Source organism: Alligator mississippiensis, chromosome 1 (genome assembly GCF_030867095.1).
Source record: "Alligator mississippiensis isolate rAllMis1 chromosome 1, rAllMis1, whole genome shotgun sequence".
NCBI classification, from domain to species: Eukaryota; Metazoa; Chordata; order Crocodylia; family Alligatoridae; genus Alligator; species Alligator mississippiensis.
Window position 1 is genome coordinate 39,660,084 of NC_081824.1, and position 26,681 is coordinate 39,686,764.

Sequence of the window (26,681 nt, forward strand, 5' to 3'; positions counted from 1 at the left end):
GCAGTCCTGGGCACATGTATAAACTCTGAGTCCGGGACCAATAAACACTGGCACAAACTGTGCTGGAGTTTATTGTGTCACATTAATATTCACATGTAGATATGCCCACTGTCTCTCAAAAGGAATTAATACAATTTTCTCTCTGTATTCTTTCTATTCTGCCATACCCCACCAAAGAGTTAGCAACAACTCATTCATCGCTGAGAAATCTAGTAAAAACTTGACAGTTTCATAATATAAAAATAGTTTCTTAAAACTTACTGATTTACAATTCAGGGAAAATAGTAAAAATGATGGTCCAGAGAGCGCTATCCATTTTACAAAGTTAACAAACCAAAAATAGAAAACATATTTTATTTTTTCTATAATCAATTCTAGTTAGAGCAGAGGTTAGCAACCTACAACCCATAAGTTGGATTCAGTCCACCAATTAATTTTATGTGGTCTGTGAAACTGGGACACCAGCAGCAATTCAGTGGTAAGGGAAATAGGCATTTGGCAGTGGGAGGGATAGGTAGCAAGAGAAGTTGGGTAGTGATGGGCAAGTTGCAGGTTGCAGCTTGCCTTCTGATCAATTTGTATTAGTTCGGCCTGCTGTTGCTAAAAGCCTGCTAGACCCTGAGTTATAGGAATTTTATAGGTTGCTTGTAACAAAATAGATATAGATATTTCAGTCAGGTGAATGATTTTAAGTTGCTAGTATTTGTTTGGAGCCTCATGGGAGATAGGATGTTGCATGTAACCATAATAGATTCATAGAACGGAAGGGTGGAAGGGACCTTGGAAGATCATCAGATCCAGCCCCTTCACCAAGCAGGAAAGGTAACTGGGAGTCAGGTGACTCTAGCAAGGTAACTGTCTAGTCTCCTCCTGAAGATTTCCAGGGTAGGCAATTGCACCACCTCTGGAGGGAGCTTATTCCACAGGCTGGACACCTTGAGTTTTAAGAAGTTTTTCCTAATGTTGAGCCTGAATCGATCTTCCAGGAGTTTGTGGCCATTACTCCTGGTTTTCCCCTCAGGTGCCCTGGTGAACAGCTGTTCACTGAGCCCTTGATGTACTCCCTCAATGTAGCGGTAAGCTGCTACCAGGACTTCTCTCAGCCTTCTGTTCCACAGGCTGAAGAGTCCCAGATCCCTCAGCCTTTCCTTGTATGACTTGTCTTTTAAGACTCTGATCATGTGAGTGGTTTTTCTTTGGACTCTTTCAAGCTTGTCTACATCCTTGTTAAAGTGTGGTGCCCAGAACTGGACAGAGTACTCCAGCTGTGGTCTCACCAGTGCTGAGTACAGTGGAAGAATCACCTGCTTAGTTTTGCTGGAGATGCATCGATTGATGCATGCCAGAGTATGATTTGCCCTACTGGCTACAGCATCACACTGCCAGCTAATATTCATACCATGGTCTCTTATTACCCCCAGGTCCTTTTCATTCGTGGTGCTAGTCAGTTCAGTGCTGCCAAACTTGTAGGTGTGTTGGGAGTTGCTCATCCCAAGGTAGAGCACGTCAGATTTCTTAACATTGAACTTCATCTGGTTCTGATCTGCCCAACTTGCTAGTCTGTCTAGGTCCACTTGTATCTGTAGCCTATCTTCAAGTGTGGCCACGCTTCCCCATAACTTGTTGTCATCTGTGAACTTGGCCAGTGTGCTCTTTACCCCCACATCCAAATTGTTAATAAAGATGTTGAAAAGTTAACACATACTGCTCCAAGAGCAGTCCTTTCTGTCTGCTCTCCACCCATCTGCCTGGCAAAGTCAGTACTAGACAATCTTTTCTGCCCACAACATGCTTGCAGACTTAGCAATGCTGCACAGGAGAATGTGTATGGTTGTTTTAAGATGAAGTTATGCTGCACAAAGCAGTGTCACATAGAAGTAATAGAAGCAGTTTCATGGGCAGCAATCCCTCAATTCAAGGATGATCTCTACCACAGCTCACGGATGGGTCCTTAGGTGATTTAACCCACAGACGCATTCACAGAAGATGCAGGTCTTTCCACAGGGGAGAATAGGCCATAAGGTAGGATTTCTCTCCCTTTCCTTCTATCATTCTCTCTTCTCTGCTTTGAGAGCAATATGCTTTACCTTAAAATGGGCTGCAGCTTGTTTGAGGTTGCAGCACCATTGGAGTTGGTCGATAATCAACTTCTCCCAGTTCTTGATTTTGGCATCTGTTTTCTTGAGGTATGTCTTCAAAGTGTTCTTGTAGTGTTTCCTCTGGCCACCACAAGATCTCAGACCATTATTAAGCTGGGAGTAGAGCTCTTGTTTTGGGTGTTGAAAATCAGGCATATGCACACATTATCTGGTCCAGAGATGTTGGTGCTTGAGGATCACTGACTCAATGCTGGTAACATTGGCTTCAGCAAGGATGCTGGTATTTGTGTGGTGATCTTCCCATCTGATGTGGAGGATTTTCCAGAGGTGTCATTGGTGATGCCCCTCCAGGCTCTTGAGATGACGACAGTAGGTCACCCATGTTTCATATCCTTAGGAGAGAGTGTGTATGTTGACTGCATTATAGACCTGGAACTTGGTGTCTTTCTAGAAATCACAATGAATAAAGACACATAGAAGCAATTTCCCAAAGGAGGCACTTGCACACTGGATCTTGAAGCTGGAACTCCTCATCAATGTTTATTCTCTGTGAGAGGTGGCTACTGAGGTAGGGTAAGTGCTTAACTACCTCCAGGGATGACAATTTGGAGAGGGAAGTCACACTGATGGCTTGGGGAAAGATAATTCATAGATTCATAGATTCATAATAGAGCACTTTAGTTTTCTTGATGTTGGGAGGGAGGTCCATAGTTTAGCAGGCTTCTCCAAAAAGATCTAGCATGGTTTGGAGGGTTTTTTTCAATATGCAAAAGGATAGTGCAGTCATTGGCATATTGAGGATCAAGCATGATTGTTTTGAGTACTTTGGTCTTCAAATGAAAATGATAGAAGAGCTCACCATCCATTTGGGATTCACTGTCAATTGCAGAAGGAAGGTGGTTCTTAATGAGAAATAAGATGACTGTCAAAAAACAGAGAAAAGATTTGGGGGTGATAACACATCCTTGCTTGACCCCCGTTTCTATGACAAATGGATGTCTCCAATCCACTATACATATGGCATCTTATTGTGAACAAGTCTCAGGACCTTGATGTACTTTTCCAGACATCCAAATGTCGCTAGTACTTTCCACAAGACTTTATTTCTGATGGAATCAAAGGCCTTAGTATGGTCAATAAAGGCCATATACAGGTCCTAAAGTTATTCCTGACACTTTTCTTGGACCTGGCAGGCAACATAGATCATGTCAGTTGCCCCAAGTCTGAAACCACATTGAGATTCTGGCAGAACTTCTTCAGCAACAGGCAGAGAACAATTCAGGAGGTTGTGGGCAAGAATTTCCTCAGTAGTTTCCACACACAGACTTATGTCCTTTCTTGACGATAGTCAAGATGTTGGCATTCTTCAGGTCCCCAGGAATCTCTTCATTGTTCCAAAATTCATGGAATAAATTTGTAGAGTCTTAGTACCAGTTTCTTGCTGCCAACCTTGTAGATTTCAGCAGGTATATCATCTGGCCCTGTAGCCTTGTTGTCCTTGGTTTCTTGTTCTTGTTCACTCTACCTCTGTTATCTTAGGTGGGATGTAATTTACATCCCTGTAAATTAGCTGAGATGAATGGCTGCACTAATGTGGCTATATTGCTTCCATTACCCAAGCACAAGTTTGTATAGTATATACGTACACTTACCATCTCTGATGGCAAAATGTGACCATTTGGAAAACCATCTCTTCTCCTCTATCAGTTAATACTTTGTTTGCTAGAGTTCTATATTAATAATTAAGCTTTGGTTTGGCATAAGGACTGGCAGCTGATATAATTGTTCCAACCAAAGCAAAATCCATTTGTAAACAGTAGTGAGTCATTGGTGTTACTAAAGGAATTAGATCATTTTACTATCATAGTAATCTCTATTTTAGTAGTTAATTTGCTTCAAAATGTAACAATTGAGTATATAATTTGTTTTATGTCAAAAAAGAACTTTAAAGAACTGCAATGATGCAAAATCAATCTCCCCTAATTTCTTTGATGACTGCATCAATGCAATCAGCAAGAATTGTTTAATCAAGGAACTACTTTCAATAAAGAATATTAATAAAGAATTTTATAGATGTGTTTATATACTCATATAATTTTGTGAAGTGCACAAATAAAAATGTGCTAGGGGCAAGGATTTCTTAGAATGATATCTTTTATTAGTCCAATATCTTACATGTTATAGTAATGTAGGAATTATATTATTGATCAAATTGGTCCAATAAAATATATTACCCTAAGAAATTCTTGCCTCTCACATAATTCCCAGGGCCATCATGGCTACATCATTCTTACATTACTGTGCCATGGAAGATATTAAAATTCACCACTTACAATGGACAATCCATAACCATATAGTTGGTTATAACCAATAAAAAATATCATCCTAAGAAATTCTTGCCTCTTGTATAATTTCTGGATCACATAATCACAGCTGCAATATCACTCTTACACTACAAATAAAAATAAACGCAGTAATTTTGTTCTCTATTATACCTATCTGGAGTGAAGATAGGGATTAGTGGGGTAGAATTCCAAACTGTAAATGATAAACAGTGTCACGCAAATGGTTTTGGATAGGCTTCTGTAAAAAGTGAACCTATCTGTATCTTAACTCAGTCATCTAGGAGCCCAGGAAAGTAGCCCATTTCAGGAAGGCAACTAAATATATGTGTAATCCCTATAAATCAGTGCATAATGTCCTAATGAAGTCTTTGGGACTTTTGACGTTGACTCTGACTTTGTTAAGCCAAGATTTTGTCCAATTAGATTTGGATCCTCAAAGGGAATTTACAAACCACTTTTCACAGGTGAACCTATGAACTGCACTTCATCAACCTCCTAGGTACAGAAACTCATAGACTCAGTATAGATGTTGGAATTCTGACATACTACAACCTGCCAGACATCTGAGTCCCCTGTTACCTATCCACTTTTACCAGCTACATCCCCCTCCCTGCCCCCACCTAGCCTGTCTCTCACCCCATGATGCCTCCATTTCCATTTTCACTGACTGGCTTCTTTGCCTGCAATGCATGCCAGCCTCTGGCTTCTTTACTATTCCTTCCAACAAGGAAAAGCACACACACCAACTCTTGGTGCTTCCTCAGCTTGACAAAGGGTTTTTCCAATGCAAAACCTTGCTAAGATATATTTATCCAACTATTCAGTTGACCTACTAAAAGATACCAGATTGACGCAAAGAACCTTGTCTGCCAGTGCCATGTCCTTAGACCAACCTGGCTACAACCTACACCCCTAGCACCTGTCCCTGGTCAGCTGACTGGAAGGAGATAGGGCCCTAGGCTCATCTAAGCCCAAGGGCTGTGGCTGGCAGGGATAGTTCTCTGGAAGCTGCTGGAGGAGAAGCTCCTGCAGGAAATGAAAGAAAGGCTCTGTGACAGTTTGGCTGCCTGAGATGTTAGTGCTACTGTGCTGCTTACTTACCTGTTGTTATTTAAAGTGGTGGACTGGACTGAGGCTGTAGGGGAGGAGGAGACCTCATTGAGGTACACTACCATGTTATGTAGAGGCACCAGCACCAGTGAAGGCACACCTTAACACACACAGAGACAGTCACACATGTCACAAGTTTTGTTTGTCAGAAGCTTCAGGTTCAGTTTCCCAGAAACCCCTGCACCTATCTCCTTGAAACCTGTCAGACTTTATGACCTCAGAAGGGACTACCGTGCCTGCTGTTTTCATTTGGGTCAGACAAGAAATGACAAGGTTATAGTCATTTTCGTGATTCCCCATTATAGCCTATGGGCAAAATTTTGAAATGCATCTGTCCCGAGGATAATGAGAAGCAGGACCAGGAAGCTTGGCACAGGAAAAAAACAACAAAATGTAGAGGCAAAGATCAAACCTTTACTTACCAGCAGGAGGAGCAACGCTGGAATGCAGAGGAGAAAAATCCGTGTGGTTCACAAGCTGCGCGTTTATACAGTTAAGGTTGGCAGGTGATGTCACAGGGATACACCAGCCGGCAAGGATAAAAGCAGCTGCCAGCAGTATGGAGGGGAGAATGAGCAAGGAGGCAGAGGCTCTCCACGCCGGCAAAGGACGGAGCCAGCACAATCAGGGGTTGCCCGGATAACAAGTGGCAGCAGAGGCTGCAAGGGATCTCCCCACCTGGGGTACTGGAATTGAGCCCAACAAGGGAAGGAGCTTTTGGGGTGACTCATCCCTAAAACTAACGGGGATGCACAGCAGTGGAGCCGCCGGACCATGGCATGACAGATGTGATGACAGGGAGGGAGAGGCAGAAGCCGACCCCAAGGGATCAGGAATCTCGCTGCACGATCGCTTCTAGGTACCAGGTCAGGGAGCCAGGCTGGGGGCAGAAAGGATAAGGGGACGCCGAGGGACCAGTGTTGAAGGAGCACTGCCAAGCATGGGCAGGAGGGCTTGCAGAGGCAGCCAGTAGGAAGCTGGACTGGAAGGTCCTTTGGATTTTCTCCTGCATTTTCTTTTTTCCTTCTTTTCTTCATTTTGTTTTCTTTACCCCTTCCTGACAGGGGCACCCTGCTGGCTCCAGGAACATAGCCGACCTGCTCAAGGGGGCTTCAGGTCTAGGACCTGAGGCGACCAACCATCCTTCCACAAAGGAGCAGGAGGGATATTGCCTAGGGCAATAAGGAGCGCCAAAACCACAGTGTGTGTGCAAGGAACATCCATACTAGAGTGGGGCTATTTCAAGACCAGGGGCCCCACCAGAGGTTAGCACAAGGTTGGGGTGTAGGGGAGCTGGAGCCCCATGAATATCCTGTGAGCAGAGTGGTCTTCCCTGAGGGGAACTTCGAGGCTGAACCCCACACTGACTTAACATTCAAAGATGTGGCAGGCAAGTTCAGGGAAAGCCAGGGGGACAACCAAAGTCCATCGTGGGGAACCCATGAAACCAGAGAGTGGACACCCTCTACTGCTCATGCCAAGGCAGCGTGCGAGTGGGAGTTTGAGGCCAGGCAGGCGCAGCATCAAAATGGCGAAACAATTTCAACAAAATGAAATGGAACAGTGCTTCAAAATGAAATGAAACTTTGAAATAAAACACCGTCCCTTCAAAACAGCAAAACAGAAGTCGAAACAAAACAGTGCTGTTTCACCCAACCCTAGTGCTTTGTGTGGACTTGAGTACTGAGCAGGTCATTTCATGTTTTTTTTCTGAACGTTTCTCAATTTATGTGTGATGTCCTCAGTTGGTGGTGTATCTCCCCACTCCCTGGGTCAGGCACCCCAACTCACCTGCTACGACTTGAGGGAAATATAATTGAAGGAGGGGTTCAGTGGTGTTCGTGCTCTGTCCTGGGGATGGTAATACTCACTGAATTGGTGTGGCTGGTCCTGGGGCTTCGCCTTCCCTACACCCCAGTCCACTCACCAACTGTGCGGGTCATCATGCCACCATTCCCAGTTGCTAGCTCTGGCCCCTTATGGCCTCCTGTTGGGCATCGACCCCATCAGCCTGAGTAGAAAGTGCAGGACTGTAGTTGCAGACTGGCACTCGTCTCTAATCCTTGGCCCTTCTCCGTCCCTTTGCTGGGTCTGGAACTGCCATGCTGTCCATGGGTTTGAGGATGGCTGTAATAATCCAGAGCTCACAGGCTAGCAACAGAGCCCCAAAACCCTTCACAGGGAGCTCTGTGTGGGGATCCTGCTCTGGCTCCCTTATGCTGCTCCTGCTCACTTCCTGCAGGTCAGCATCATGGGAAACCCATGCTGGCCAGAATGCACCCCAGTGAGCTTTGTGTATCACCCCATTCATTCTCCCCAGCTTCTGCTGGGGTTTTTAAATCTCCCATGGCAGCGGGCATAGCTGACATCATCAGCCAGCTGCTACTCAGTCTGATTGACAGACGTTTGAAAAGCTGGCACAGCACCAGCTTGCGTGGCTCCAGCCCCAGCTCCAGTTCCCTCCCAGGTAAGTTCTCCATGATGCCAGGGTCTGTTCCCAAAGCATCCAACCTCTGTGAGCAGCTCCAGCTGCCACAGTATGTGATGACTTATTATGGATCACAGACTCCTATGTTTCAAGTGAAAAAATGTTTACCATTAACTTCAGTGGAAGTAGGATGGATCCTGTTTTGTTTCCTCTCATCTCTGGTGTTTAGGACAACAACCACCACTACAAATACAGCATCTTTTGTCTAAACAGGTCAGAGTGTGTTGCAGAGGGCTGCAAGCATTATTAGGAACAAAAAACATTTGCAGCTATATTCTTTCCTATTTTTAATTTATAGTTAGCCCCTTTACTTTTACATTTCCTCTTTCTGCTCTTATAAAAATATCTTTGCCAGATTTTCTACTGTTGAGAGAGAAGTGTTGAGTTTTATGTTTGGCAAATTATATGACTTTGGAGGCAGAGCACAGCTGGAGTGTATATAATGAGGCAGCTCTATTCTGTACCAAAGCAATCTTGTTGCTGATATGAAAAAAATCCCAATAACATAGTGTAAATATATATCAGTTTAATGAGGCCCTATTCAAAAATCCAGCTGTGAAAATGTGATTAATTCACACACATACTCAGCACCAGAAAGTGAGATTCTCCTGGGTAAAGTATAATATTCACAAACCTTGTACTTGTCACTTATCATTTCCAGCATGTTGCTTCCCAAACACATAAGCAGACTTTGTCTATTAGATTAGTTGCCCTGAAAATATCCTAACTACCAAAAAAATGCTCTTTTGCTAAAAGTCTGAATTCCCACACAGTTTTGATCTTGTTTATTTATTTTTATTACTGTGGATCTCTTTTCTCTTCTTTCTTCTCTTTTTAAAGGAAAGCCTTAAAAGCTGATACTGAATTACTACTGTAGGTGGTGCCAGAGATATTTTCATATTTTTACTCTCTCAAAAACAGTTGTTTTTAATTATACAAAATGTGTTTAGCTTCATTTTGTACATTTTATTTATCAAGTTCTCCCTTGATTATATCTGATTTTGCATTAGATTACAAAAAAACAGGTAAAATCCAATTTGTAGGGCTGTATAATAACATTAATTTTCTGTAAGGAAAAATATAATACTCTTAGCCAAATTTGGCTTCCCAAAATAAATGTGAATATTGCTTTCTGAAAGCAAGATGAATAACAACTTCCTTAAGAATGCATCAGTCTTGTGTGAAAACAGGCAGGTGTCATTTGAGCTCTTAAAAAAAAAAAGGGCTGCATTTCATTGAAGTATTTAAAGAGGCGGGGGGGGGCCTGTTTTTTGGTTAAAGGCACTTTTTAAATTTATGTATTGTGGGAAAAGGGAAGATTATATAAGAACTAGGTGTGCACCAAAAGAGATTTTTGGGGCCAATACCGATGTCCGTTTTTAACAAGCCATATCAACCAATACAGATCCAATTGCTGATATGTAGCGGGGCAGCTTGGAGAGCAGCGTCTGGCTGGTAAGTGTGTTGTGGGTAAAGTGGCGTGGGGGAGAGGGGGCAGATCAAGGCCCTTAAAGTGAGGGAGGGAGTGAGGCTGGGGCAGGGGCAGGGGCAGGTGCTGCAAAGCCAGAGCAGACCATGGGACAGAGCCATAAGAGGCTCACTTGGGGGTGTGGGGAGGGGCTGGTGGCTCCTGCCATTATGCGCACCCCAGGAGGGCAAGGAGGGTGTGTGCCCCCAGATCTGTGCACAGGGCAGGGCACACTGACACTGTGAGCTGGGGATGGGATGGCACTAGGCTGTTCCCAGCTGAGGCTGGGCCAGTCTGTGCTTGGGGTGGGCAGTGGCGGTGCTGAGAGGGGGGCTAGGGGAGGGGCTCCAATCACCCTAAAATTCACTGTAGGCAGCCCCACCTCCCAGCACCACTGCTTCCCACTCTGAATGCAGCCTAGCTCAAACCCCCTGCCAGAAAGAGCCCGGCACCACCCCCAACCTGCAGTGGCAGCCCACCCCAACCCATGCACATGCCCCCATGCACATGCCCCCCATGCCTCCCCCAGGGGTATTCATAACAGTGACCTACCCCTACCCTAGAACCAGCTCCAGCCTCACTCCCTCCCTCACTGTGGGGGCCTTTGTCTGCCCCCCTCATGCCCCTTCCCTCACAACAGACTTACCAGCTGGACCTGGCTGCTCTCTATGCCACTGGGCTCTGCTCCTGGCTGCCTGCACGCTGCACTCTGGCCATGCACACACAAGCGGCATTTATCGGCCACATTATCAGCCACATCAGCCAAAAAAAGCTGATAGTTAATTTTCCTTATATCGGTGCCAATCTGATATGGGACTGATGTATCAGCGCAACTCTAATAAGAACCTGTATACCTGGAATGGCTTAATAGTACTTTCTAGCAATCTTCAATTGTGCCTATGCCAGTGTTACTGTCATACTTAGCCCAGCTCTACGTGAACTACCAGTAAACTATTAACTAGTAGACAACGAACATAGTAGACTATGAATTAGCTGCCTACTGACTCAAGATATGCCCTCACCTTATTCCATTTTTTTTTCTTAAAAATCCATTTGTTCCTAGACTGGAAGGGATTCCTCATCTGTGAAGGTTGACCTAGTCTTCTGGGAACTATGCTATGTACTTGTGATATCTCCATTCAATAAACAAGAAGTAAAAACAAAGTTGGGGAAACACATTGAAGATGAGCACAGAAACAGACCATTGTTGCTATCATCATCATCATCATGCCTCAGTGATGAAGGCACTCCCTTGAGAAGCAGGAGTCCTGGTTTCTGTCCCTATTTTTTTTTTAATTCAGTGACTGTCCAACATAAAATCTATTAACTGTCCTGGCAGCAGAGACCAGAACCTAGATTTCTCCCTTCCTTTGCCTATAGCATCATGCTCTTTCTTGCTTGATCTTTCCGGTCCTATGACTCTTGCATTCATGGCTGTCCAGTGGTATGGATTTAGCAGGAAGGGTGAAGGATGGTTTCAACCTGACTACTTTGTGGCCCAGTAGTTAAAGCACTCTCTTTAGTGGGAAGCAGGGGTTTAAATCCCCTAAGGCTGCGGAGAATGTAGATTGGTTTCTTACTCTCTCAGTCAGTGCTGTAGCCACTAGATTATTACAAAAAAAGGTGAGCACTGCTTCCACCCTGTGCTTTTGTATGACATTAACTATGGATGCTGAACTCAGTGTTACAAGGGTATTACGTATGCTTTGTGAGCCCATATTACATCAGGTCTTGCTGCAGACTAGATGCAGGATTGCTTAGTTTGTGAATCCTAAGTGCCTTAGTTGTGGTGTAGGTATCTAAATACTCACCTCATCCAAGATGGTGGCAATATTTCTTTGAATATTTTATCATTTAAGCAGAATTGACAGGATTGACAGTGTTTGCTGTGGAGATAGGCAAGAAAGACATCATTCTCCATACTTTAATGCACTCATTCCTTGTAATAGGATGCTGAGAGAGAGAAATAAATAATCACAGCACTCCTTAGCAGTCTATTTGAGTGCTTCACTTTGGAACCTTGTCACCCACAGCACATACGTAGGTTAAAAATTTATTCTAAGGCACATCGGCAGAATAAGTTCTAAGATAAATGAAAGAATTACAACAGCAGTAGCTGAGTAAGACTAAGGAAACAGTCATCTGTACTCAGCACTGCAGTGCCATTGAGATGAGAGCCTCCAAATATAATTGTTTCAAAACAATATCTTGGAGTCTTTAGGGAATGAAAATAAACTAGTGAGAGTATATTACTTCCCCTGCACTCCTATGTTTATGAGACGAGTATTATAATAGTCCTGGGCGTACTGGGAAAATTTTGAAAATTCTAGGTCTGATTCTGATCTCAATTTTATTCTGATCTGAATTGTTTGAAATTATATTCCATGCATGTTATAATTTATACTCCATGGTAAGGTTTTACTTTGAATTGTCCCTGTAGCTAAAAGAAGCCCTAAATCCATCAAAGCCAGATCTTGAGGATTCTTTCTTTGCACTGGGAATTCCAAAGTGGTGCGGAGCTATTATACCAAGTCCTCTGTAATCTCCTTCCCTGATTCCTAGCATAAAGGATATCGGGGAGGATCAGGCCACCCCTAAGTAGCAGTGATCCCCAACTTCTAGAACACTTTGGGACTATGGGCATTTATACACACACTTTTTTGTTCAGCAACATGCTGGAGATCCACCGCTTTAGAGCAGGTTTGATTAATCGAGTCTGCTCTGTACGCGAGCGGATGTAAACTGCGCTACAACACATGCAGCTGTATAAGCAGCCGAATGCATGTCAGTGCACAGAAAATGGTGGTGGTGCACTTTTAAACTAAAGTACGTATAATGTATTTTAGTTCAAAAGTGCACCAATGCTATTTTTCTCACCTCTGGCTCACATTTCACTACTTATACAACTGCAAGCATTGCAGTGCTGGACACTTTTCAAAGCTCCCGATGCTGCGGCACTTACATGTGTAAAAATGACCTGTGTGTATAAGTTTAGCCCAGTTATTCCTGAATAATATTAGATAAAAATTTCGAGATAATTTCTAGAAGAATTGAAAAAGGTAATAAGCTTCTGAACTTAGGGTGCTTGTAGACTTGCTAGGAAGCTGCTCTGATGCACTGTAATTACATGTCAGAACAGACTTGATTAATCAAGTCTCCTGAAGTGTGCTAATTAGCACACTCCAGCCAGCCTCCGCATCTAGTGTATCAGTGTCCCTATGCTTAAAATGGCTTAGGAGGTGCTTTAATTAAAGATTGTTCAACAAGCTTTAATTAAAGCACTCCTGCCACCATTTTGAAGTGTGGGGATGCTGATACATGAGACTTTGCACACACTTTAATTAGAACAGCTCCTGGAACTGTTCTAATTAAAGCATCCCCTACCTCTGGAGCATGTGTAAAAATGGCCGTACTTTCCTTCAATGTATACTACATATCAGCTTACAGGGAATCCAGTTACATTTCAAGCAATTTGGAGGGCTTTGGGAGGATCAGCCTTATAGTAGTATATTGGTCTGAAATTAGGCAGGACAGGGTGGCACCTTATAGACTAACTGGTTGAAAGAGGCATGAGATTTTATAGCCGATGTGAGCTACAAAAACTCATATGTGTGTGTTTGTGTGTGTGTGTGCAATTAATGTGATTTAGGCTTACTGAGCAGTAAGCAAGCCCTGGGAACGTATCTACATCTGTACCCAGTGGGGGCAGATTCAGGCTGGCACAGAGCTGCTGGGAGTTAAGTTCAGCCTGGCAGAGCTCTCGGGGGTGGAGGGGATATGGAGGGAGGGAGTAGGCTCAGCCTGGCTGGAGATGCTGTCCTGGGAGCCTGTGCACCATGGATGCTTCCTACCCTCCCACCCCCGCCCCAGCAGCAGACAGGACATCATGTCCGTGAGGTACTCACAGAACACCTCTTATCCTAACCCCACTGTAGGATGCCTGAGTGGCTGACCATAGACTCCATGTCCACAGTGCACCCCCCCAAGACCACAAACACACATATTCTGGATCGTTTCCATTCAACAATTTTTATTTCCCTCCACCACAACACAGTCCCTCCCACCCTTCCTCCCCAACACCAGTTTCACTCTGAACCTCAATGCCCGCTACCCATAAAACACCCTTTTCCCCATGCAGTTATTTACAAGAGTGTGGTTGGTGCAATGCCAGGGGAGAACGGTGAGCTGGAGTTGCCTCTGGCACAGCGCCTGGGGAAAGGTGCCCAGCACTGCAGCCTCTGGTAGCACCACCATAGTGAAGACAGCATCACAGTGAAGACAGTGGCCTGAGGACTCAGCCAGGGGAGAAGATGGGCGCTATCCAACCTGCTCCCCCTCCTCCTCCATGGGGCAGGGCTCAATGGGTGCCATCTCCCACCCACAAGCCACATGGCAGGGCCAGATGAGTGGCCTGGCTGCCTGGGGACCCAGCTCAGGAACAGAGTTATGGGGCCCTGGCTGCTGCAGGCACCACTGGACCTTCTCCAAGGCTCACTGTGGGGCTTGGCTTGGGGCTATATGTGGCTGCCACGGAACAGGCAGGGCTAGGGCTGGCAGCTAGGTGGTGGGTGGCTGCCAGGCAACAGGCAGGGCTGGAGTCAAAGCCAGGCAGCTGCCAGGGGGCAGGTCCAGGGCCAGAAGGTGGGCAGCAGGTGGCATAAAGTTGGCTGCCAAGGCCAGAATGGTGTCCAGCACCTGGTGGTTTCCCTCCATGGCTTCCACTGTGAGCCACCACAGTGGCCTGCTGCTCCTGTGCCTCCAGCGTTCTCTCAAGGAGGACAATATGCCTCTCCTTGAGGGCAAGGAGTCTGTCCCTGAAGGCACTATCCTAATCCCTCTTCCACTCATGTTCGATGCTTTGGACATGAGGCCCATGAGTCTACCAGCCACTCCTCACCATGGTAACCAGCTGGTTCCATGGGAGGGTGTGGTTTTGAGTGTGCTACCAGCAGAAGTGGCACATGCAGAGGGTGCCAGCTGATAGCGGCAGCATCCCTGAAAGCAGCATCCCCTTCAGCGACTTGTGCCTCTCCCCTGTGTGCAACTGCCTGACCTTCAGAGCCAGGAAAGAGAGGCTCTTGTAGAGAGTTTGCAACATTACAGAGATAACATGCACTGTACCGAGGGGTTGTGCACTGCACTGCCTCAGATCTGGGGTCATGCATGCAGGGGTGCCCAGGGACCATGGTAAGTTAACTTGGTGGCCCCTGCCACAGGCAGCTGCTGGCAGAGCCCTTTGTCCTGGTCCCTCAATGGGGGCAGGTGGGCTGCTTGGTATTTTCCACAGGCAGCCTGCCTTCCCAATCCCCTACCCAGGCCGGGCCAGGGCTGGCTCCTACTGGCAACTGCCACAGCAGCTTTGAACCAATTCCCCCCTTCTGTTCCTGCAAGCCCCAGGCAGTTTGCTTCTGTGGTGCCAGGCCTATGCTTGCCAGGGTCAGGAGGCAAGGAGCTCCTACCTGGCTGGGACATCAAGCTGGGGATGACCCCACCCTAACCCCAGCAGGCATCTCTGGAGAGGTTCCCCAGGCTTATGCCCCAAGCATGCCTCTGCTGAAAGTCCTCTGGGTGCACAATGACAAGCTGTTTTAGTGCAGTGAGGGATGCCCACCCTACTATGCCCTGCTGTTGATTATCACCATGGTACCCTGGGCACAGCTGAGAACCTGTTGTGGGACCCTAATCTTTGATGGGACCCCAGACAAGCCTGTGCTTTGCTGCAGCATGTGTCACTGCCTGGAGGGGTACCTCTGCCTACAATGAGAGCCTGACCCCCATGGCTGAGGAGGAAATTGCTACTGTTATCAATGAGTTTCTTTGCATGTGACAGGCACCTGGCTGCCTGTGCTGGCTGTTCAATAGTTCTTCACTGTCTCACACCTCCCTGTGTGATGTGAAAATCCAGGGAGCAGGGAGGAGCTTACCCAAGCAGGGTGAGGAGGGGAGAGGAGGGGCAGGGAGAGGAGAAGAGGGGTAGGAAGGGAAGGGGTGGGGCTGACTCCAGATATGCAGCCTGAGGGTAGGCAGGTAAGATGGTATGGGCACAGGTGGCTATGGTGCCTCCTTCCCCATCCCCACTCCCAGGCCTCCTCCCTGTACAGGGCTTACCTGACAGGTGTGGCAGGTGGTCCCGGCAATCAAACTCTAAGCCTTGTGGTGGTGACATGGTCCAGCTGCCTGTTGGGTGCTGGGAGTGGAGGTGAAGAACCTGGCCATACTGGCTGTGGCCCCCTCCAGGGAGGACCTGGAGCTGGCTGTATGTGGGCCATTTCTGGCCTTTCCTCCCTGCTGTGGGTGTGCACCTGGAATTCCCAGGACAGGTGCCACCCCGGGCAGCTCACACTGGAGGATGAGACCAACGGTGGGAAGCATGCTGTTTTCTACTGCTGCTGACCCAATGGGCCCTCCTCTGCTGAATTCTTATCAGGGCTGGCCCATGGTAGGGCTCTGGCTGCCCACATATGCTTGAGTAGATATGTTGCCCATGGCCTGGGTCCCTGGGAGCCAGGATGTGGTCCAGTTCCTGCATGCAGAGCATGGTCTTGCATGCAACTCCAGATCAATAATTGGGTCCAACATATGGACCCACTTAGCCCACAGAGCCTTCACTTTTATGTAGCACTGCCACCCAGAATGACAGTGGCTACACTTCTGCACGTGGGCCACTGTGTCCTCATAAATGTAAGCATTCACCCAGGTGGCCTGGCCAAACTGTCTCTGGACCTTGAATTCACCCTAGACTTCAATGAGGTTGGCAATCTCCTCTGGTGTCTGGTTTGGGGCTTGGGCTGCTCTCCCCAAGGTTGGGCATGTTGCCATTACAGGTGCTGTCTCTGGCAGGGACTCTGCATGCTTTTGAGTCCAGGCACATACCCACAGCAAAGGACCATTGTGCCCAGAGTCCAGGCAGCTGCAGGCACAGGTCCTGAGGGTCAGGCCAGTAGCCTGCAGAGCTCCTACAGCCAGCACGTGTTTGCAGCACAGGGGCACATTGACCAGGGGCCAGGAAGCAGCCAACAGAGGCCTGGAGGTCAGGCTAGGGCTCTGCAGTGCTGTTGCAGCCAGCACGTACCCACCACACCAGCACACAGTGGCAGGGGCAGGCAACAGCTGGCACAGGTCTGAAGGCCAACCAGAGACGGCTAAAGAGCCATCCCTGACCTGTGGCTGGAGGGACTTCTAACCACATTTCTTTGACTTGGCAGGATGTTGGCCTCCTACTGGTCTGGCTAACCAGGAGCAAATTTGCTCCCAGTGAGCATCTACATGTGCCTACAGTACATCAGCTAATGCACAGTAAGTCTACTACTTGTATTTACAGGTAGTAGACAACCACTCAGCCTATTTTACTGTGCAGTAACTGCTGTGCAGAGTTACGTAAGTGATGCTTTACTGCACAGTAGATGAATCTTGTGTAGACACACCCTGTCTGAGCAAGTTAGCCTATAAGGGAGCCTATACACATTCTCTGGGAATGGGGGGGGGGGGGTGGCACTTTAATTAGAGTGGCTTTGAGAGTCACTCTAATTAAAGCGCCCACAATGTCACATGTATTCAGTGTCCAATGCTTCAGAATGGCAGTTGGGGCAGTTGGGGTGCTTTAACTAGACCCTGCTGAGTGATATTACTAGCTGGTTTTCAACTATCTACCTGCAGTACATCCTCCTGCCTGCTGCTCCTGGACACACTTAACTTAGGAACTGTTATAATATAAATGTATCTAGGTGTCTCATCAAGATACCGAGACAACTAGGCTTTCTAAGGCAAAAAGGATTTGGCCTATTACCATTAAACAATATATTTTATATTTCAATTCTTTTTATTCGTTTTTGTTTTGTTGTATTTCTTTATGAAGAATAAATCTCTACAACCATAGAGTAAGCTCTCTTACTGAAGAAAACCTTACTTGGATAGTTCTTATTTTTGCATGTAATCTTGTTAGCATGAATGAGATTACTCACATGGGTCAGTTACAGGTTCTGTTTCATAATATCAAATAATAATGCTGCAATATCAATATGATTCCCTGTAAATTTTAATTCAGTGTTAAAATCTCTACCAACATTATCTGTGGAACCTTCTCAGTTGAATTGTTAAGAGGCATAGGATAAAAATGAAATATCCTTCAGTTTTTTTGTTTGTTTAGTTGGGGTTTTTTGCTGTTTCTGAATAAGATTGAAATAGTTAACTGATATTCAGTATAGTTGTATAGTATTTTTATTATAGTACAAAAATTTTGGATACAATAAATCAAACAGCATGCTACTGTTTTATGACCTAGCTTTCTAATTTGGAATACTGTAACTACATAAGCCATTGTAATAAGAACAGTTTGCAGGATACAGCACAACCTGTATTTGTGACTTGTACCATAAAATAGACACTTTGTATTCTGGGTGGCTGCAGAGTTGCAAAGCAATATTGTGCATGCAGTCACCTATATAATTCTCTGTTGTGACTAGCTGACAGAGCTGGACGAGTGCATTGCTTGAAAAAAATAAACATCAAGAAGCCTCTGGGAGTTCTTTCACTTCATTCATTTTGCATTATCTCATTTAGCAATAGTAGTTACATCTTGGCAGCCCTAATAACTGTTCAAGTGAAGTAATGTTATAGTTTGGAAAGAAATAAACCTACTGGGCCAAACATAATCATATTCATGTTCCACTGATGGAAATGCATAATAAAATGTATATAACAGCATAGGGACATGTACTTGCCAAATTAAGTGAAGTAAAAGTCAAATCACTTCCTGAAGCATCAGTACGTGTTGTTTCTATTGTATATTGTCTTTAAATCTAGATAAGCACACTTAATATGAATAAAATTATATAAGGAACCAGATCTAGTCTTGCATTTAAAAAGTTTTCTTTTAAGAGAATACAAACGTATCTTTCTATCTTTTATGTTGCCTCAGCCAGGATCTGAAATTTTCATTTTTGTTTGCTGCCTGAAATAGGAAAAAGAAAATACTTTCAGGAACTTGCCTGAATATACATCTTTCAAGCTACAGCAAATCAATAGGCAGGTCAAATATGAATTTATCATTGATTATGTACCAGAAGCTCTAAAGTCTTTCTAGAGGTAATTTTGAACCGGCTACTTTTCATTCATATACCTAGCCTTATATGATGTTGTGACATGGTATAAGTGGCCTGTTGAGAAAATGCCATTTGCATTTTGCTTATATTGGAGTTTATTCTTTCCTGAACTCTCCCAGTAGTCTCAATAAGGAAAAGCATAGTCCAACCTCTACTCACCTAATATGGATTAACTACAAGATAAGGAAATACTAAACAAGGACTGAACAATTAAGTGGCATATTTTTTAAAGAAAGAATAATAATCCATAAAAGCTGATTTCAATCAAGCCTCAGAAAAAAAAAATCCAAAATATAAAAACCGTGAAACAACAGAGCAAGTTGCAGAGAGATGTTCTAGAATGTCCTTCATTGAAGGGTTTCAGTAAGAAGCTGGATAGGCACCTCTCTGGAATGGTTTAAGAATAGTGAATCCTGCATCTGAGAAGGGGTTTGGAATATATGACCTAGACCCTCCTTCCAAGCCTGTGATTTCAGAATTCTAAGGATTATGAGGAATTAACTATAAGTAATGGTAGTTTAGTGACAACATTTTTGTCATCAAGTAGGTTCCCATGATGTTAGATATTGCAAAATGGATGCTACAGGAATGGGATTTCACTGCTGTTTCATTAACACAAGTGTATATCACCAGTAATTCTGTTGGAACATTCCAGAATTTGTGGGAGGAAACTGTGAAAAGTAAAGTCTTTCAGTACATAGTAGAAAACATGTAAAGCTAATTAGAAGATATTTTGAGGCACCAAGGGCTACATCCTATTGCACCTTGAAGCGCCTCATGTAGCTGTGTAACTACAATTTATTACATTTAGGCACAGCATACAGTTTACCTAGCAATGCTTGCCCTGCATTTTCAGGCTAAACTCTGACCATGTTGGTGCTTGGGTAGGAGAGAATTGTCTGGGCTTGTGTGTAATACTAGGTAAGTTCTGAAATTTTAGCCTAAAGAAACCTACCATTAGGTGGTACTTGACAATGGAGAAGAGTGAGGCTTCCACTTTTTAGCCCAACACTGTAATGCTTTGGGCAGGGGTGGGCAATTATTTTGGCTGGAGGGCTGCTTAACAAATTTTGGTGAGCTGTCAAGTGCCGTGACGGTAGCCCTGCCCCTTGACAGGTGCCCTGTCTCCTGGCCACCATCTTGGGACCAGAAGTCCCACCCCTAACTTCTGACTTTCACCACCAGAAGTCCTTCCCCTTGCCCTGGAAGTACTCCTTTTGGGAGGGGGGAGAGGGGTTTGCCATCTCCCACCCAAGTCCCCAGCCACGTGTTGTAGCAGCATGTGGGGCCAGCCCAACCCAGCACCATAGCATACAGCTCCTGCAGCATGTGGGGTCAGCCCAACTTAGCCCTATAGTGCACAGCTCCCAACACTCCCACCCCCTTTCCCCCAGCAGGAATCCCCAGCCCCAACCCAGAAGGGTCCTTACCAGCATTTCCAGGCTTGCAGGAAGGGAGATTGGGAAACAGACTCAGGGTGGCTAGGCAAAAGCCTCTGCCAGGCAAAGGATTCTTGTCTCTAGCACCCCTGAGTTAGGGGCAATTGGCTGCTCATAGGTCAGGGGCACTTGCCCAGGAAACTGGAGTCCTAGGCCATGTACAGATGTTCCCAGGGCATGATCTTTAATCACATGGCTTACTTTAGGCACCATGTTTGTAGACTGTATGCTGGTTGTACAAACATTTGCCAGTGCTGGGAGCCTGATCTAGAGGTCAGGGTGGGGGGAGAGAAAGGTGGGATTGGGGGGTGAGGCTAGTGACTCTGGGGGGACTAGGGGCCCAGCAGATCTGTGGAGGGGGTGGGTGGGATTGTAGGGTTGGTGGGGTTCAGGGAGGGTTGGCAAAATTGATGGTAGCTAGTGGGTCTGCAAGGTGGGTTTGGTGGGATGAGAAAGGTTGGTAAGGTCCAAGGGGGGTTGTTGGATTGGAGATGCTAGCAGGTCTAAAGGGGGGGGAGGGAGAGGGGTTGATACGATTGGGGGCAGCTGGCAGGTTCATGAGGGGGTTAGTGCTTCTTTGGGGGGGTTGTCTGTTTGGAGGTGAGGGGGTAGGAGGGTTGAAGATAGCTCTTGAAGGGAGGGGCTGGGGAGAGAAGGCAAAGTGTAGCCCCAGGGCTGAAGCAAGTGGCTGGGCTTTTACAGCCACAGGGATGAGCTGCAATTGCATATATGCATTCCCAGGAATTGATCTACAATCATGTGGCTCACTTAAAACTACATGGGCATCTTTACATGTGCTCTGGGGTTGAGGTGGGGGCTCTGAGAGCTGCTTTAATTAAAGCACCCAGTGTCTCATGTATTCAGCATCCACTGCTTCAAAATGGTGGTGGCGGCACTTTAACTTAAGCTCATTTGACAAGCTTTAGTTAAAGAACCCTGCTGCCATTTTGAAGCATGGAGACACAGAATAAATGAGATACAGAGGCTGCTGGAGCTGCTAATTAGCACCTTCCAGGAGACTCAGTTAATCAAGTGTGCTCCAATGCGCTGTAATTACAACACATTGGAACAACTTCCCTGAATATCTATAGGCACCCCATGATCCTAGATCAGGTGCTATATATATACACATTGACAGGTGCTGAGAGTCAGACCAGGAACCCAATCTAAGTAATTTGGGGTGAGTTGCGGGGTGGGTTAGTGGGTTAGATGGGGATTGAGGTTAGTGGGTTAGATGGGGGCTGGGAAGTCCATAGAGGGGTTGGTGAGTCCATGGTTTGGGGCGGGGGGGGGGGGGAAGGTTGTTCATGCCAATTACACATTTGGGTTAGATCAGGCATGGGTTAGATTGATCAACATTGTTCACCTCCTATATGAAGCAAAGTTAGATCAGTTGGCCATTTTTCCTGATCTAACCTCCCAAGCTTGTATACAGTTCAGCACTTAGATCTAAGTATAACATCTGTACATACTTCTAGTTCCTAGACATCCTTCACCCAAGGATTTGAACCTGAATCTCCTGGTTTCTGGTACAGGACCCTAGCCCAGTGGTCCAGTTCCATTCCTGTTTTATCTAATGACTATTAAATGCAAGGCACAGAAAAGCCCAATGGGGAACCATGGGCCAGAACCTAAAGCCCCCTCTTTTCTAGAGTAATGTCCATCACACTGAGCCATATTCCCTTGGTTTTCATCTGCTCTTTCTGGCCTTACATATCTTCCCTTTTTGGAAAGGAGGCTGAATGTGTCAGCTTCAGTAAGAGGGCTGGAGAGTACTCTAGGCAATGTTAAGCTCTTGGCCTAATACAGGGTAGTTTAAAACATAGGGTTGGAAAACCAGCAAATGTATGTTCAAATCTCCTTTGGGAAAGGGTGCAGGGCCCCCCCCCCCCCCCCCATAAATGGGCAGGTGTCATAACTATGGGATATAGGATGGGAGGGCACTCCTCTATTTAACTTCCAGCAGGTACACACATGCCTGGGCAATATTATCCCACCGCAGGCATAAATAGGCTCCAAATTGTGTGTAAATTGCCAAAAATTGCAGTTACCTGATTGCATAAATTCCACTTTGGCATACAAAGAAGAAAATGATTTAGCCCTCATTATTCAAACAGGCCTATTTGCTAGTATGGCAGAGTATTGAGCAAAGCATACCAGCACCAACACATCTTCACATTGTAATATAGTAGCTTTTATCTCAGCTCATGTGATGTGGGAGTATAGCTAGGGAGAAATATGTGCATCCTGAGAGGACAAGTATGCCATTATATATGGGAATAATTACAGGAATATTTTATCCTACCTATGCTACAGGCAAACAACTTTAGTCATATGCCCCACAACCAGGAAATTTTTGTCCTTGTATTGAAATTAAAAGGATGGAGGAGAAGGTGAGAATTATTTGGCCATCACTGACATTGTAAATGAATAATAACAGATATTTTAACCTATTAAATAAAAATTAGAATAATTTCATATTGTGTATACTGGGTGATTTTTTCTCTTTTTTTTCTTTTAATTTCCTTTTATTAACCATCTAGAGTAACTCCTTTAAATTGATCTGAGTTGTTTTAGATATACACTGATGTTAGTTAGATAATATTGTTTAACATCTATAAATTATCCTGATTGTTCTGGTTAGAGTCTCTTTATCTTTCTCTTATCTTACAAAAATAAAATAAAGGTATACTTAAACTATATAATTTTAAATGTAGTCTCAATACCTTTCTGTTGAACGTTACATTCCATCCACATAGCCATTTATTGAAGTAAAATAGTTGAAAATCCCTGAAAGAATGTAGCTACAAATAAAATAGTCTTGTTACTTTGCTTTGGTTAAGGCAGTAGTTATCAACCTTTCTAGACTCAAGATACCACTTCCTAAGCTCAAGGCACCCCTCAAAAAATGCCAGCTCTTAGTTTTCACTAGTTTTTTGACTATGGAAAAATAATAGTGCAATTTTTCTGTTACAAAAAACTCAGAAAAATCACAACAGATCAGAATGTTTTTAACACTATGGGTTTCTATTTGAAATCTTTGGGTTTATCTTGTGAATCACATTTGCACACCCAACAGTACTAACAAGTTGCACCCCACAGTACCCTTGAAAGGTTCTCAAGGCACCGCAGTTGAGATTCACCAGGTCAAGGCAAAAATTATCTTCTCAAACTGCTTAGAGAGTTTCTTCTTTAGTATCTAGTTCTTCCTCAAAGGCCATTTCCAAAGTTTGATGGAATAAATGGAATGAACTTGTTAGATTCAGCTGGGATTTGGTTGAAGCTTTAAATGGACAGTAAGAAGTAGTAAAAATCTACATGGGGCCTGATCCTGAAGTTATGTCATTAACATAATCCTGAATTTATATCATTAAAATAGCAAATCCATACCAAGCATGACTATCTTGTTCCACGCAGCTTTCATACTTCATTTACATCATGATAGAGCAAGGGTTTGTGGTTTTAATTTATGTTGTATCTTCTTAAAATTAATTTAATGGACAAAAACAAAATTTAGTAGTAAACAAAAAGAACAGCATATAGCGTAAAATGAGCTATTGTAAATTGTTGGGCCCATCTGTTTAGGCTAAAAAGCTCTAACACTGTATTTGCAGGAAATGCCTCTTAGCAAAACTATCAGAGAGTCTCAGAATCATAGAGAAGCAGGGTTGGAAGGGACCCAGTCATCTAGTCCAGCCTCCTGCCTAAGGCAGGATCATCCCTATCCAAACCATCCCATACATATTTATTGTCTAACTTCTTAGCAAAACTACAATTAACCTTGGCACAGCACTGTATCCCCATAGGCCTAGGTCACTTTGCACCAGTTTAAGAATCTGGCTATATTGACCTGTGGAATTTATTAGATCATTGGCACACATTTCTTATATGTTATATTAGATTTAACATTTTAACATTCTGGTCTGGTGTGTGAAAAGTTGAATTCTGTATCCATTTGCTTGGGGCATTGTTGTTCTTTGTGAGAGAGAAAATTATGATTGAGATTAACAGAGTGAGACTTTTCAAGTCATGGCCGTAATTTTAAAGGGTTAAAACTAATCTGTACCTTTAAACTGAGTCTCTTATTGCAGGATTTAGTGAGGTCAGCCATATGTTGTAAACCCAATATGGTTTTAGAGCTGCAAAATATATTTTTTTCTTTGTAAGGATTTGCCAGCCCCCTTAAGGAAAATGGTATCTAATGTTCTACTAGGAATGAAAACAAATCAAAGGGTCTACTTGGGAACTCCTATTTAAATTCAAAATAACAATGGCTCCTTTAGATCAGTTTTAGCATATAGAGCCTTAATCAGTATAAACAAAAGTAATTGACTTTGGCAGTTTAACAAAATGTTCATACAGCAGAATGCCTCCTTTCCTTCCCCCCTCACTGATGAATAGGGAAAGCTCATAATCAGAATACATTGATATTTCCTCTGTAGCTGCACCAGCAAAACCTAGAGACGTCAGTTTTAGGGGGGCGTTGTTTGTTTGTTTTTAAAAGCAACAATATAAACACAAACTCAAGTTTTGGGGATTTTTTTTGCCAAAGCCTCTAGACATGGTTCTATAAATTAGAATAAACCAAATGCATATTTAGACGGATAAAAACATTATTATAAAAGTGATCTGTAGTACTTAAATAATATTCCCAGAGAAATCCTCTGACTGAATTATTTAAACTGCAACTTCATATACTTGCATATTTTCCAATTCCTTTAATTTTGTCAAGCTTGACTGTATCTGGTAGTAATTTTTTTTTTTTTGGGGGGGGGGGGGGAGGGGGTTAGATGAATGATGGACTCAAAATCCTTAACCTTGTTAACAATAACTAACAATAGTTCAAACTTATAATATATGTATACAATACATCTGGTCACCAAGCTGTTGCATCAGAAGACCTGATCTGATCATGATCTTTGATTGATGCTCTTCCAAACCCCTCATCTTTATTCAGTTCACCATACTGCCTGATCTGAGTCTTGGTACCCCTTGTTCCTGGTAACCAAAGCAATGGCAGAAGTTATTAATTTAACCTGTACTTATTAACACATTGCAATCTCAGAATTTGTCTCATCCCTAACCCAACTTGCATTTAATACTTTTCACTTCCCAGGTCTTCAATCTGATCTTTTTCTTGGAATACCTTTAACTTTACCTTTATATCACTGAAAAATTACTATATCACAAAAGGGGGCGTGCTGTTACATAATCTCTAGTATTTATTGGCTTCTAGACAGAGCATTACAATTCCTTTATACGTTTCCTGGAAACTGAAAATATTTTCGCAGTGTCAGTACTAAAGTTATAACACCAGAGAGGTGCAAAATTAAAGTGATAGATGGGCAGAAACATACATGGGCAGTATCATATGTAGTCTGGTGTTGTCCATATTAATAATCAAAATGAGCATTTAGGAAAGAGAATATGATTTATGCTATATTGTAATTTTTTCCATTAACTTCAAGAATTCGGATCAGATTCTCTCTCTGCAGTTTTGTTACTTTGCTACAAAACTAGAGCCACTGAAATAACATAAATGAAGTGACAGAAGCTGTTAAAGTGAAGTGGGTCATGCTGTTCAAGACAGAGAAAGATATTGTGAAGTTCTATTCAAAATATAAACTTGCAAAAAAGTAAATATTAAACTTCCATTTTCACTTTGTCTAGCAACAGTTCCAACAAACTGAGTAAATTAAACAAGACATGCATAATACGAAGTTTAACCCTAGTTTCTATATAAATTGGTCGAAAGCAGAGAATATTTGAAGGGAATATTATATCTTTTTTTTTACATATCAAGAGTAACTCTTATGCCCTTACTTTCAAACTGTTCCTACTCTTTAACATCTAAGACATTAGAAATGAAAATAACAAGGGTCACAACTCCAAAGGAACCTCTTTGAATTATGATGATGAATATGCCTATCAGTTTTAATTTTAAAAGTTAAAAAACAAACAAACAAACCTTTTTAAGAGGCCACGTTTTCTAAAATCCTGTTTCATTAAACTTAAAACTTCACCCTAGAGCTGTGAACATCTAATCTATGGACTTGTGAGTGGGTGGGTGATTCAAAGGATTGTGTTAATAAATCAAACTTTGTTGCCACTTAGATTAAGAACTGATGAGATGCAACTCCCAATTTTCACTTCCTCCAGCTGAAAGTTCAATATGTCAGACTCAAATGATGTACTTTAGAAACTTCTATGAAACAAAACAGGTAAACAAAAAAATAAGTTGTTGCAGTAGAGATCATAGTATGTTGAATGCAATGAATAAAATTTGGGATAAACTGTTATTGTCAGAAGAACTATTTCTGTATTTTTATAGTAACAGTTCTGAAAGTCTATTAATAGTTAATAAATGTATTGGTATAGGATTCATTATCATGTAAAAGAAAATTAAATGTATGGGTTGCATGTTTAACCAAGGAAATCAAATATCTGTTTGCATAAAATGCAGTCATAGTTTCATAGTTGGTAGGGTGGAAGGGACCTAAGCAGATCATCTAGTCTGACCCCCTGCCATGGGCAGGAAAGGATGCTGGGGTCAAATGACTCCAGCTAGGTGGCTGTCTAGCCTCTTTTTGAAGACCCCCAGGGTAGGGGCAAGTACCACTTCCCTTGGAAG